General features: G+C 49.0%; 1 long non-coding RNA gene across 1 annotated transcript in view; it reads left to right on the forward strand.

Annotated features, from left to right (window-relative positions):
* Window positions 1-1,218: 1,218 nt before the first annotated feature.
* Window positions 1,219-13,284, forward strand: part of LOC133052321 (uncharacterized) — a 73,899-nt gene continuing 61,833 nt past the window's right edge. The window contains exons 1-6 of the long non-coding RNA XR_009692026.1: window positions 1,219-1,608; window positions 5,225-5,370; window positions 5,547-5,642; window positions 7,972-8,239; window positions 11,549-11,781; window positions 12,641-13,011. This is a non-coding gene — a long non-coding RNA (uncharacterized LOC133052321). The remainder of the gene's footprint in view (window positions 1,609-5,224; window positions 5,371-5,546; window positions 5,643-7,971; window positions 8,240-11,548; window positions 11,782-12,640; window positions 13,012-13,284) is intronic.

Consider the following 13,284-nt stretch of genomic DNA (forward strand, 5'->3'; position numbering starts at 1 on the left):
TTTTTTTTCCCCCCTAAGGGTACAAATCTGGATGAAATTTAAATTATGATCAAAACAGCAAACTCATCAAGTTTGAATGGTTTCTAAACTTGGAGAAAAGAATTTCTCGCATCCCTTTTATTTCAGGAGAATGTCAGATTTGGATTCCCTGGCATTGCACGAAATGTACACACTTTTGTTTTTTCAATCTGCATATGATTCCCTTACAGGAGGCATTGATTTTTCCTACCAAATTCTATGTAACCTCGTGAAAACATTTCAAAAATATGTAAATAACATCGATGATGTTAAACATTTTTTCCCCTGGCCTGAGGAGATACTTAAAAAGAGCTATAGGATCTCAATGTGGTGGTGATGTTTCAGGAAAATTGAATCATGTTTCTTCCAGTGAGAAAGCAGAAATTGAACAAAGTGAGGAAAAGCAGAGATAGGAAAATGAACTTTACATCCAGTTCTTTGTCCATATATCAATGGGAGAGGCCTGAACAATCAGGGACACAAAATTTCCCCCCCTTCCACTTTTTTGGTAGTTCAATCAGTCGCGTCCAAGTCTTTGCGGTCCCATGGACTGCAGCACACCAGGCCTCCCTGTCCATCACCATCTCCCCAAGTTTGCTCAAAGTCATGTCCGTCGAGGCGGTGATGCCATCCGACCATCTCATCCTCTGTCGTCCCCTTCTCCTCCTGCCCCCAATCCCTCCCAGCATCAGGGTCTTTTCCAATGAGTCAGCTCTTTGCATCAGGTGGCCAAAGTATTGGAGTTTCAGCTTCAGCATCAGTCCTTCCAGTGAACACCCAGGACTGATTTCCTTGAGGAAGGACTGGTTGGATCTCCTTGCAGTCCAAGGGACTCTCAAGCGTCTTGTCTAGCCCCACGGTTCAAAAGCATCAATTCTTCAGCACTCAGCCTTCTTTATGGTCCAACTCTCACATCCGTATGTGACTAATAGAAAAAATATCAGAAGAATTCCCCCAAAGCAGCCCAGTATGTGCACACATATACCACGAAACATTGTAACCAAGCAGTCACTTCCTTGGCCCTGACATAGAATCAGATGCACTGGATTTGCTGTGGGGAAAGGTCTGGTTGAAAAAAAACATTGCAGGACTTGTCTTTTACTGCGTTTTGTGCTCAACGGGGCTTCCCTGGTAGCTCAGATGATAAAGCATGTGCCTGCAATGGGGGAGACCCGGGTTCGATCCGTGGGTTGGAAAGATCCCCTGGAGAAGGAGATGGCAACCCACTCCAGTATTCTTGCCTGGAGAATCCCACGGATGGAGGAGCCTGGAGGGCTACAGTCCGTGGGGTCGCAAAGAGTCGGACGCGACTGAGCGACTTCCCTCTCACTCTCTTTATGCTCAGCGGACTTTGAGGACTAGGCTGCCTTCAGCATCCTTTTTCAGCTGTCCCCTGGACCTGGCGACACACCCCCTGTGTGTTGCGGAATGGCCCTCAGGGGTGGAGAGTCCGCACCCTCCGTGAGGACTCCCTCAGTAGCAGCTGTGAGAAGAACTGAGGAGCGAGAGCATTTGCCCGGACGTTCGCAGAGCGGTCGTCGCCGCCGGCGTTGGTCCCCAGGTGTGGGACCCGCCGACGGAGGAAGACCGGTGAGCGTCTGGGAGTGCTCCGAGGGTGGGGAAGCGGTGGTCCCGGAGGGATGGACGTATCACCGGCAAACAGAGAATAGGTGATGAACAGTGGAGCCAGACGTGTTGAGGGGCCAGGGAAGGCGGCCGGTTCTGCAAAGCCAGGCTGGCCAGGGGGGTGGGTGGGGGGGGGATGGGGGCAGGGTACGGTGGGCAGGGGCGCTGCCCGAGAGACGCCCCCACCCCCGCTGGTGCGTGGCAGCGCTGGGCACAAGAGGGAATCCAGAGGGAGTCAGATCCATCCCTGGCTGAGTCCTCCCAGAGCCGTTTCTACCATCACTCTGCGGCCCTCCCAAAAGTGTTGCATTTTAAGTGCAACTATCTATCCATCTATGTATCTGATATAAAAATAGACAAGGCTAAATGGAATAGATAAGTCACCGTACATAATATGAAACAGATGGCTTACATTTGATAAACGGTGGTGACCTGGAGGACGCCATGGCAACCCACTCTGGTATGCTTGCCTGGAGAATCCTGTGGACAGAGGAGCCTGGTGGGCTGCCAGAGTCGGACACGACTGCGGGGACTTAACACACGCACACGCACACAGCGAAAGTGGAAAGTGAAAGTGTCAGTCGCTCAGTCGTGTCCAGTTCTTCGAAACCCCACAGACTGCAGCCCGCCAGGCCCCTCTGTCCGTGGGATTCTCCAGGCAAGAATACTAGAGTGGGGTGCCATGCCCTCCTCCAGGGGATCTTCCTGACCCAGGGATGGAACCTGAGTCTCTTTTGCGTCCTGAGTTGGCAGGAGGGTTGTGTACCATTGAGCCACTCGGGAAGCTGCGGCCATTGGCAAGTGTCCCCTGGAGGTTCCCTCGTCTCCATCGAGGACCGCTGGCTCAGGGTGAACACGGTGAGCTCCCTTTAGAATATGGTGCATTTTTGTCTCTTCCGTGTCATGCCCTGCAACCAGGAAGGACAAAACGGACCAGGACCTTCTTTCTCCTGCTTCTTGCATCCGAGACGTTCCTTTCCAACACTTGGGAAAGTCCCTGGCTCTCCAAGTGGGCTCACATTCAGCGATGAAGGATTACGAAATACTTTTTCAGTTCCGAGAAATGCTTGTGGAACCAGGAATAATAGTAATAATAAAAAAATCACTGGGAAGACTGATGCTGAAGCTCCAACGCTTTGGCCACCTGATGCAAAGAACCGACGCACTGGGAAAGACCCTGATGCTGGGAAAGATGGAAGGCAGGAGGAGAAGGGGGCGACAGAGGATGAGATGGTTGGATGGCATCACTGACTCGATGGACATGAGATTGAGCAAGCTCCGGGAGTTGGTGATGGACAGGGAGGCCTGGCGTGCTGCGGTCCATGGGGTCGCAGAGAGTTGGACACGGCTTAGGCCTAACAGCAACCAAGCAGAAGGATGTAGGTAGGGAAAACCCTCCTCCTCCTCTGTCTCTTGGCTTCGGGGGTCTTTGCACCTCTCAGGATGCTTCTAGTCATTGTTAAAAACTTCCCCACAAGCTCCGGGCATGATTCTGTGGTTTATGATGGATTGTGTAGCCGCTGTCCAATCTTACAAAACTCTGCAAAGATAAAGTACACCCAGCAGATTTAAACATGGCCAAGTTGAACATTGAAAGGAAAAAAAAAAAATCCATCATTGCCCAATCTCCCTGCAGAAAGGAAGAAATAGTTTACTCGAGAGTCATTTGAACTTCCAGCGTATCAGTCACTTGTATACAAAGAATCTGCTGACATCGGCCATTGTGGTTTTTCTGCCTGATTAAAACAACTATATAAATTAACAAGAGACATGAGCAGAGTTCTCTTCTCTCTTGATGCAGGAAATAACCCATTTGCAATCGAAAACGATTTTGTGTCACGGACCTGAAGGGTCTTTTTTTTTTCTTTTTTTTTTTGCTCAAATCATGTCCACGAGAGGGCAGATGAGAGTCTTTGCCTGCGGGGATTTGAGAGGTGTTTTTATGTGTTCAGTAGATTCCAGCCAGTCGGATTTAAGAGTCGCTTCCTTACTAGGCCTTCGCTGGTGGTCCAGCGGCTAAGACCCTGCTCCCAATGCAGGGGGTCCGGGTTTAATCCTTGGTTCAGAGAACTAGATCCCACATGCCGCAGCTAAGATCGAAGATCCTAAGTACTTCAACTGAGTCCAAGCACAACCAGAGAAATAAATTTGTTGTTGCTGCTGAGTCGCTTAGTCGTGTCTGACTCTTTGCGACCCCGTGGACCGCAGCACGCCAGGCCTCCCTGTCCATCACCAACTCCCGAAGTTTACTCAAGCTCATGTCCATCAAGTCGGTGATGCCATCCAACCATCTCATCGTCCATCGTCCCCTTCTCCTCCCACCTTCAATCTTTCCCAGCATCAGGGTCTTTCCCAATGAGTTGGCTCTTTGCTTCAGGTGGCCAGACGATTGGAGCTTCAGCATCAGTCCTTCCAGTGAATTTTCAGGGTTGATTTCCTTTAGGATGGCCTGGTTTTGGAGACACAAATAGTTGTTGTTTCGGCCCGCCTCATCTGGAGTACTTTATTATGACAACTCTGGCAACGTCTCCAAGCGTGGTCTCCATGCCCCCAGGAATTTGACCGCTCTGTGGCTTCTTAGCTTATTTGGCCGTAAAGCGATGCTTGAAATAATGTTTTTTCCGGAGACTTGGTGCTGTTGCGGAGGAAAGACCCAACCTTGAAGACATTCAAGGTAGCCAGTCCCTTCCTTCCAGCTCAAGTGAGGACCAGCAGTGTTGGTGCCGCCTGGAAATCTTAATGTCTCACCTGCAAACCTGGCTCATTTTGTTTGCATTTGGGCAGCAGCTGAGAAGCCGTGGCTGGCTTCTGATTTTTCCATTCTGCCTGTGCTTCATGACACGCTATGATGAACTGATGGACGTATTTTTCTTGGTGCAAAGAAAAAAAAAAAACAACTTTTTTTTTAAAACAAAATATTTAATGCAGTTTCTAGTCTGGCTGAGGGAAGTGGAAAATTTTAGGCGGTGGTCCCAGGGTTTCAGACCATTTCCAAACTCTCGCTCTTGAATAAGAACAGTGTAGGTCCCCCATTTTTTTTTTTTCTGTGATTGTTCCAGACTGGCTTTCCCTTTTCATCACATTCTCTGGGTCACGGATGGGACTGGACTTTCTTTGCGTGTCCGCTGCGTTTTGCTACCTTCTAAACGTGTTCTTCGTTGTTTTTACATGAAGTGACATTTTGAAACAGCCTCCTCGGAATCGGCGTGTCCGCATTTGCACACGTGCCCCGGGGGGAGGGTCTAGGCGTCTGGCGGCACCTGGTTCTTCTCACACCTGGGATGTGCTTGTTATTGGCCAGGACGCACAGACCTCAGTGGGAAAGGACAGCAGCATTTGGCCAGTAAAATAAAGGCCCACGTCTTTGCAGTTCACACGTGCGTTGGGTTGAAGGTGGGTGGCTTAAGATGCCTTGTCCGAGCTCATCAAGTATTAGACAGGTGGACAGAGCCATCCAGAGCGTCTGAGAGCATTGCTACGTTACTGCAGAAATAAAAAAACAAAAACCCCACAAAAACAGGATACTCTCGACTCAGCACACATGTGCTCACTTTGTGTTTCGTTGGCATCTGTCCTCCAGCATTTTCCTTCCGAGAACATCGATCGCCATAAACACGCCCTACTTTACGGGGCTCTCAGACCTGAACGCCACGTCCACCGGAGATTCAGACGGTCCGATGGAAATTGCACTGGTGATTTAAACGCAGGCGAATGAAAGTTTTAAGGGTAAGAAAGCCCTGAGAAAAGTCTCTTTCCCCTGAAGTCTCTGGGGTGGTCAGCTGGGAACTGGAGTGTTTCCCTGCCTTCGCCGTATTGCAGACCTGCTCTTGTAAGGGTGTCCGCACTTAGGGCTTGTGGAAACTTGGCCACGTTCCCTGATCTCTCTGCTTCTGTTCCCGTAGGTGTCAGTGGGAGATGGTACAAGCCTGTCCCAGGATGTTGGTACAAGCCTGTCCCAGGATGTAGGTGACTTTACGGCTTACCCAGTCTCCTAAGAGGTTAGTGACGTGTCTCTATATATTAGGAAGAGCCAGTGGCTGCCGTCTCTTCGTCTCTCTCATCTGTCTCTCTCTTGGCATCTTGGATGTTATCGTCTTGTTCACATAAGAAAGTGTGATTTGGTCAAAATTCATAGTAGAGAAAAGCCTTGTTGTTTTTGCAAACTTCATTGAAGTACAGTTGGCGTGCAGCGTTGTGTTTAGTTTTGGGTGTACGACAACGTGATTTAGTTACACATTTCGGCGGGTAAGGGACCTGCCTGCAATGCTGGAGGCCCAGGAGACCCAGGGTCAATCCCTGGGTCGGAAGATGCCCGGGAGGAGGAAATGGCAACCCACTCCAGTATTCTGACCTGGAGAATCCCATGGACAAGAGGCGCCCGGAGGACTACAGTTCATAGGGTGGCAAAGAGTCGGACTCGACTGAGTGACTGAATAACCGTCAACCTAAGACTTTTCCTTATGTCCATGCTTTCTCAACTCCTTCTACTGAACCCAGCACCCGTTTATGTCAGAAACAAATCTTCCCCATTTTTGACTTGGCTCTTTGAAGTGAAATGGAGTGCATTTGTGTAGCGGATATTCTTCTGGAGAGTAAATAATGATTTTTTTTTTTCTTTTTCTTTTTGAAATGTGTACTCGCCAGTTATCCTAAATCATGACTTCAGCCTGTGACAGTGGGGAAACTCTTTAAACACTCGGCATGTTGAAACATCGTCCCGTGAATGTGTTTACGCACATATGGGTGTCGAGCAGAGGACAGACCTAATACCCTGAAATTTAACGGTGCTTTAAAAGGCATCAGCAAAGCACTGTGCGTGCATGCATGCCGATTCCCTACAGTCGTGTCCGACTTTTTGCGACCCCATGGACCGCAGCACGCCAGGCCTCCCTGTCCATCACCAACTCCTGGAGTTGACCCAAACTCAGGTCCATCAAGTCAGTGATGCCATCCAACCATCTCATCCTCTGTCATCCTCTTCTCCTCCTGCCTTCCGTCTCTCCCAGCATCACAGTCATTTCCAATGAGTCAGCTCTTCGCATCAGGAGGCCAAAGCATTGGAGTTCCAGCTTCAGCGTCAGTCCTTCCAGTGGGTATTCAGGGTTGATTTCCTTTCACGTTGACTGTTAAGATCCCAAACAAGTTGGTTGGCAGCAGTATATAGCCACACGAACTGTCATTTAAGGAGCAGAACACGTCGGCCACAATTGGTCCAAGTTGAGCTTCTGGGGTTCGAGTTGCTAAGGAAACTTTTTCTTTTCCTTTAGAGGTGAACAAAGCCCACCTGTTTATAGCTCTTTTGAGACATGAGGTTATCTTCCTTTATAGATCTGAGGTTTCTAGAAACTAGAGTCTGCCTGATAACACACATGGAGATAGTGAATGCTTTTATCATGTGTAAACAGGATCACACATGGGAATTTCAGATCAAGTGCAATTATCTGGATGCTTTCAACAAAACCCTCTTCTTTCAAAACAAACCGAACATCTTAAAAGCCAAGCATGCTTTATCCTCAGATGATCTCAGAATATCCCTAATTCCCCATTTGACTGGCCCTCTTTCAAGTGAATTACTCATAGAATGCCGGATTTGGGATTTATCTTTCCAAAATGTGGGTTTTTTTTTTTTTTTTTAATTTTTCTTGCCTACCTAAATGTGTTTGCATCTTCTTGTTCCCTTCAAGCAATGAAATAGTGCAGAGTCTATCATTCCATGCAGAGGAAATACTTGAAAAGACGTTGCACATCTGACAGGCTTTGGACTGATCCAAGGTTCTGAATGACTTAGCAGACAAGTCTGGCTCCCCTTACCCCGTCACTGAGACTTTTCCCCCATACGGATACCAGCTCCTGGTCCAAGCCTCCTGTGGTCAGTTTGCAAAGGTCAGAGCAGGGATTGACCAGCTGTGTGTAAAAATTTCCAGAATCGCTTGTCTCCAGGGCAGCCCGTCGGATGTTGTGATGATCTGGATGGCCAGACATTCTGCTCTTGGGTTGGACGATGGTTGGGCTCGTTGCAAAGTCTGTCACCTTCTGTAGAGCCTGTTATAAATTCAAGTCTGTCCCAAGGATCGGGCCAGATCAAGATGCACTAGAACATCTAGATCACTAGAATGTCCTTCCTTTATCTTTCTGGACCCACTGGGTTTTTTTTTTTGGGGGGCGGGTGTTAAAAACACACTCCCTTTCCTTAAGGTTTTACACTTTATTTTTGGTTGTGCTGGGTGTTCGTTGCTGCTCAAGGGCTTTCTCTAGTTGCAGCGTGCAGGGATTCTTCTCTACTTGTGGTATGCAGGCTTCTCACTGCGGTGGCATCTTTTGTTACAGAGCACCCGGGCTCTGTTGCTCCACAGCATGTGGGGTCTTCCCGGACCAGGAATCGAACCTGCGTCCATTGTGCTGGCAGGCGGATTCTTCACCACTGGGCCCCCACCGGGGGCCGGCCCACGAGCACACTCTTTAGGACCCGACTTGGAATTCTTGACTGTGACGGCCAGTATTCACACGAGGTGCTCCGGGCTCCAAACATCCCATGTCTGGTCCGTACCTCGGAACAGAGTACTCCCCTGGGTTCTGAACATCTCAAGACCGTAAGGTGAGAAAGATGCCTTCCTTTCGTGACGCTGTCTTTCTACCAGCATTATATTCGCTTGATAACCTCCAGCTAGGCTTTGATTAGATGCACCACTGAGTCTGTTGGACGTGAGTTTGAGCAAACTCTGGGAGGTAGTGAAGGACAGGGATGGAAGCCTGGTGTGCTGCAGGCCACGGGGTCGCAAAGAGACGGACACGACTGAGCAACAGATCAGATTTAAGGATGGTTAGACCTGCTTGGGTTGGTCTGATTTAGCCTTTAATATAGTTCTTCAATTCGGGGGGCATTTTCAGCTGTTACCGGGTGCAGATAGTCTCTCTTTCCTCCTCTTCCATTCTATTTCTTCTGTCTGGGGCGTTCGTTGGATTCTTGCTACAGTTTTACAACATAACCTTCTGGGTATCTTTCAAAAGGCTCTTTGGAGGAGCACCATTTTCCATTGTATTTCTGGTTTGCCAGTTCTCTAAGTAACGAGCACTCTATAATTAATCTCACATGTTGAATTATTTATCACAATTTTTATTAAATTTTTTTTTTTTTTTTTTTTGCCCACCCCAAGACTCACAGAATCTTTGTTCCCCAACCAGGGATTGAACCCATGTCATAACAGTGAAGGGTCAGAGTCCTAACCACTGGGTTGCCACAGAACTCCCCTAACAAGTGCTTTTAAAAACAGTGAGAAGTACAGAAGAAGGCTCACCTGTCCTGTTTTTCTGGATTCCACAAATGCACGTTGAACCATGACTGTCTTTCCATTTGTGACTTACTTCACTCTGTATAACAGACTTTAGGTCCGTCCGCATCGCTACACATTACTCCGTTGCATCCCTTTTCAGGGCCGAGTAATATTCCATTGTATAAACGCACCACATCTTTTTCACCTCTTCCTCTGTCGATGGACGCTTGGGTTGCGTCCACGTCTTGACTGTCATAAATTGTGAACCTTGGGGTAAATGTGTCTTGGTGAGGTGTGGTTTTCTCAGGGTTATATGCCCAGGAGTGGGATGGCTGGCTCATATGGTAGATCTCCTCCAATTAAGGGCTTCCCTGGTGGCTTAGTTGCTAAAGAATGCGGCTGCAATGCAGGAGACCCCTGGTTTGATTCCTGGGTTGGGAAGATCCCCTGGAGAAGGGATAGGCTCCCCACTCCAGTATTCTTGGGCTTCTCTTGTGGCTCAGCCGGTAAAGAATCCGCGTGCAATGTGGGAGACCTGGGTTCAATCCCTGGGTGGGGAAGATCCCCTGGAGAAGGGAAAGGCTACCCACTGCAGTATTCTGGCCTGCACAGTCCCATGGGCTGTATAGTCTATGGGGTGGCAAAGAGTCAGATAGCCCTGAGCGACGTTCCCTCTCACTTTGCAATTAAAAAAAAAAAAAGAAAAAGAAATAAAAGAATAAGCAAAAGATGAAGAGAACCCTCTCCGTAGCTTCTTATGCTGTGAGACCATCTTCAACAGAAGGGTCAGTCTGGGACAAACGGAACCAACCACCGTCCATGAGGTGGCTTTTGCCGGCAGACCTGTTTGTGACAATGTTCTTTTAAGTTTTCTTTCTTTCTTTTTTTTTTTTTTTTTTAAAGTCCAGCCCCATCCGACATCTGATATTTATTGTAGCGTTGTTGATGGGAGCGCCGGAGGAGAAAAGGGCAGAGCAGGGTGTCGGGGAGACGCCCCACCCGGCAAGGAGTGGGTGGCAAGCGGTGGAGGGCAGAGCAGGAGACGTCTGTGGTCAAGACGTGAGTCATGATGTGGGCGGATGGGGAGCCTGGAAGGAAAGGAGGACCCTGGGGTCTGGGAGGGACGGCCGGACGCTCAACGCTGGACGTACGACTTAGGAAGACCCTGCCGGCAGCTCGCCGTCTAAGACGGGCGTGGTGCACCCTGAGTGATGCTGAGGTCCTAAAGACGACAGCGTGGCCGACAGTGGTCCCCATTCTCATCGGCCTTGATAACGATCACAAGAGGTCCTTCTTGCTGGCTTTTATCCTCCTCTGTGCTAACTAAGCTTCTTAAGTTAGAAGCTGTGGCTTCTCCTCTTTCTCTTTGCTTCCTTCTTCTTTTTTTTTTTTTTAACTGCACAGAATTCCCAAAGTCCTTATCGCCCTGCAGGAGTCAGATTGATGTCATCCCACCCATATGCTTTTTATTAATGATGGAAATTTTCCTTCCCCGCACCAAAGGAGTTTTTATGAGAGACCTAAGGCTGTCGGTGAAACTGTTATTAAAAAATAATAATAATATTGACCCGTCTCTTTGAATTATCTGGAGATATGAAAAGATACAGGGAAAATTCATAAGATGAGATCTTACACTCTTTGTATAAGACGTTCCCTCCTCTTCAAGAAACCGTCCTCTCTCAAGGAACGAGAGCCAAGCCTACAGCACCTCATCAGGGCATCTTGAATTCATATGGAGAGGCTGCGGATGCGTCCATTATTTTTGAAATATGCTCAATGGACAGATTCTGGAAGCTCCAGATGTGAGAAGTTTAAAAAGAAAGAGAGTGTTTCCCTTGGAATCCTGTCAGAATCTTTTAGGATTTGTTCATCTTTCTTACTTTGGTTTGCATGTGTGTTGTGTCCAACTCTCTGCAACCCCCGTCGACTATAGCCCACTAGCTCCCCGGGCCGGGGGACTTTTCCAGGCAGAAATACTGGAGTGGGTGGCCACTTCCTCCTCCAGCTTCTTCCGTAGCAGTGTTTTATTTGCTACTTTGAGAGAAGCTGGTTATCTTGAAGGTGTTGCTGTCTTTCAGAGGCTGTTAAAGATTTTCTTTTTTTGCTTGCAGAGTTCACAGTCCTTTGCCTTTTATATCTGGTTATTGTTGGCTGTGCTGTTCATTTGCTCTCCGTGGGCCTTCCTCCAGTTGCGGCGACTTGGGGCGACTCTCTGGTTGGGGTGCATGGGTTTCTCGTTGAGGGGGTTTCTCGTCATGTGGAACGAGAGCTCTGGGGTGTGTGGGCTTCACTAGTTGAGGCACGCGTGCTTACTTACAGTTGGTAAAGAACGTGCCTGCCAATGCAGGAGGCACAAGAGAGGTGGGTTCGAGCCGTGGATCAGGAAGATGCCCTGGAGGAGGACATGGCAACGCGCTCCAGTATCCTTGCCCAGAGAATCCCCATGGACAGAGGAGCCTGGCGGGGCTACAGTCCCCGGGGTCGCAAAGAGTCGGGCACGACTGAGTGACTGAACAGCCGCAATGGATCCTGGTTTGTCCCCCCGGGACCTCTCAGACACGTCTGTAGACGCTGAAGGGCAAACTCCCGAAGGTCGTTTTCATTCTGACCCTGTTTTGTTTGCGTTCCAGCAGAGAAACAGACGGTCACGACCCAGCCACGCGCCCATCTTCGCTAAACAAGTGATGGGACTGGTACTCATTAAAAAAGCGTAACCCTTCAAAATTGTGACAGCTTGTTGCTCTCGTGGCCTGAGTCCGTGTCCGAAAACACATCAGGTCCCAGTCTCTAGAATCTGGGAACGTGATGTTTTTTGGGAGAAGTCTTTGCAGAGCTCAGCCCTGCCTGAAAATCCCAGCTATTCAAGGTTAGAATTTTATTTTGTTTTATTTTGGCTTTTATGTATTTACGATTTAACTTTTTATGGAGGCATAGTTGGTTTGCAATCTTATATTACTTTAAGGCGCACGACATAGTGATTCATAATTGTTACAGATGGCTCAGAGGTTAAAGCGTCTGCCTGCAATGCGGGAGACCTGGGTTTGACCCCTGGGTTGGGAAGATCCCCTGGAGAAGGAAATGGCAACCCACTCCTGGCCTGGAGAATCCCGTGGACGGAGGAGCCTGGTGGGCTACAGTCCACGGGTTTGCAAAGAGTCAGAAATGACTGAGCAACATCACTCACTTTCACTTTCACACTCCATTTAAGGTTATTATAAAATATTGCCTCTATTCCCCTTTAGCGCATCCTTTAGTGTATTATTGCAAGTACAATGTATCCTTCTAGCTTATCTATTTTGTACCTAGTAGCTTGTCGCTTGTATTCCCCATCAGCTATCTTGCCTTTCCCCCTTCCCTCTCCCCACTGGCAATATCTGTGGGTCTCTTTCTGTGTTGGCATATTTGTTCATTTGTTTTATTCCCTTCTTAGATTCCGCATGTAAGTGACAACATAGAGTATTTGTCGTTCTCTGTCTGCCTTCACGTAGTGTGATCTTCCCTAGGTTGACCCATGTTGCCGCGGATGGCACTTTTCCGTTCTTTTTTACGGCTGCGTAATATTCCACCGCATATATGTGCCACATCTTCCTAATCCCTTCGTCTGCTGGTGGACACTCAGGTGCTCAACTCCGTGTTTTCACTGTTGTACACCGTGCTGCCGTGAACAGCGAGGCGCATGTTATCTTTTAGAATCAGCGTGCCCTTTCTCTCTGGATGCATACCAGGTTTGAAAAGCGAGCGTGAAGGTGACCATGAGGAGGGACAGCCTTTGCAAACGTGCTCTGAGAATGGAACCATGATGTCTCCTGAACCCTTCTGGTCCTTGATTGCTGAACTCTGACCCTCCGGGAAGTCCTTGTCCATCCATACGCCCGCCCTGCCCGGGCTGTTGCCTGGGAACCGGGAGGCTCTGGAAATGCCGAGGGATCGAGGCAGGTCACCAGCAGAGAAGTGGAAACAGACACTCAACCTTCAGATCCAGGTCAGCGCTCCTCCGCGTCGGCGGAGAGCACACAGCCTTCCACGTCGGTCTGGTGTGTCTGCCGAGCGGAACTGGAACACCCTCTGCCAGAAGACGTCGACGACGACGGGCGAGGTCAGCCTTGAGAGTGATTTTCCAAACGCGTTGGAGCTCCAGATCATCCTTTCCGTGTGGAAAGCCTGGAGCTCCATTATTAACAGCCTGGAGACGTTTTTCTTCTGGGAGCAAACGAGAAGCACGTGGTCGTCTCCTGCAGGCAGGGGAGACGCAGTAGGAGGTGGTGTGAAGCCCCCTCGCTCACGGGGAGCAGGGGTTGCTTTCAGAGGTGTCATTCCTGTTTATGGTGGTGGTGGTGGGGGGCAAGGGGGTGTCATCAGTTCTTCTGAA

This window comes from Dama dama, chromosome X (genome assembly GCF_033118175.1).
Source record: "Dama dama isolate Ldn47 chromosome X, ASM3311817v1, whole genome shotgun sequence".
NCBI classification, from domain to species: domain Eukaryota; kingdom Metazoa; phylum Chordata; class Mammalia; order Artiodactyla; family Cervidae; genus Dama; species Dama dama.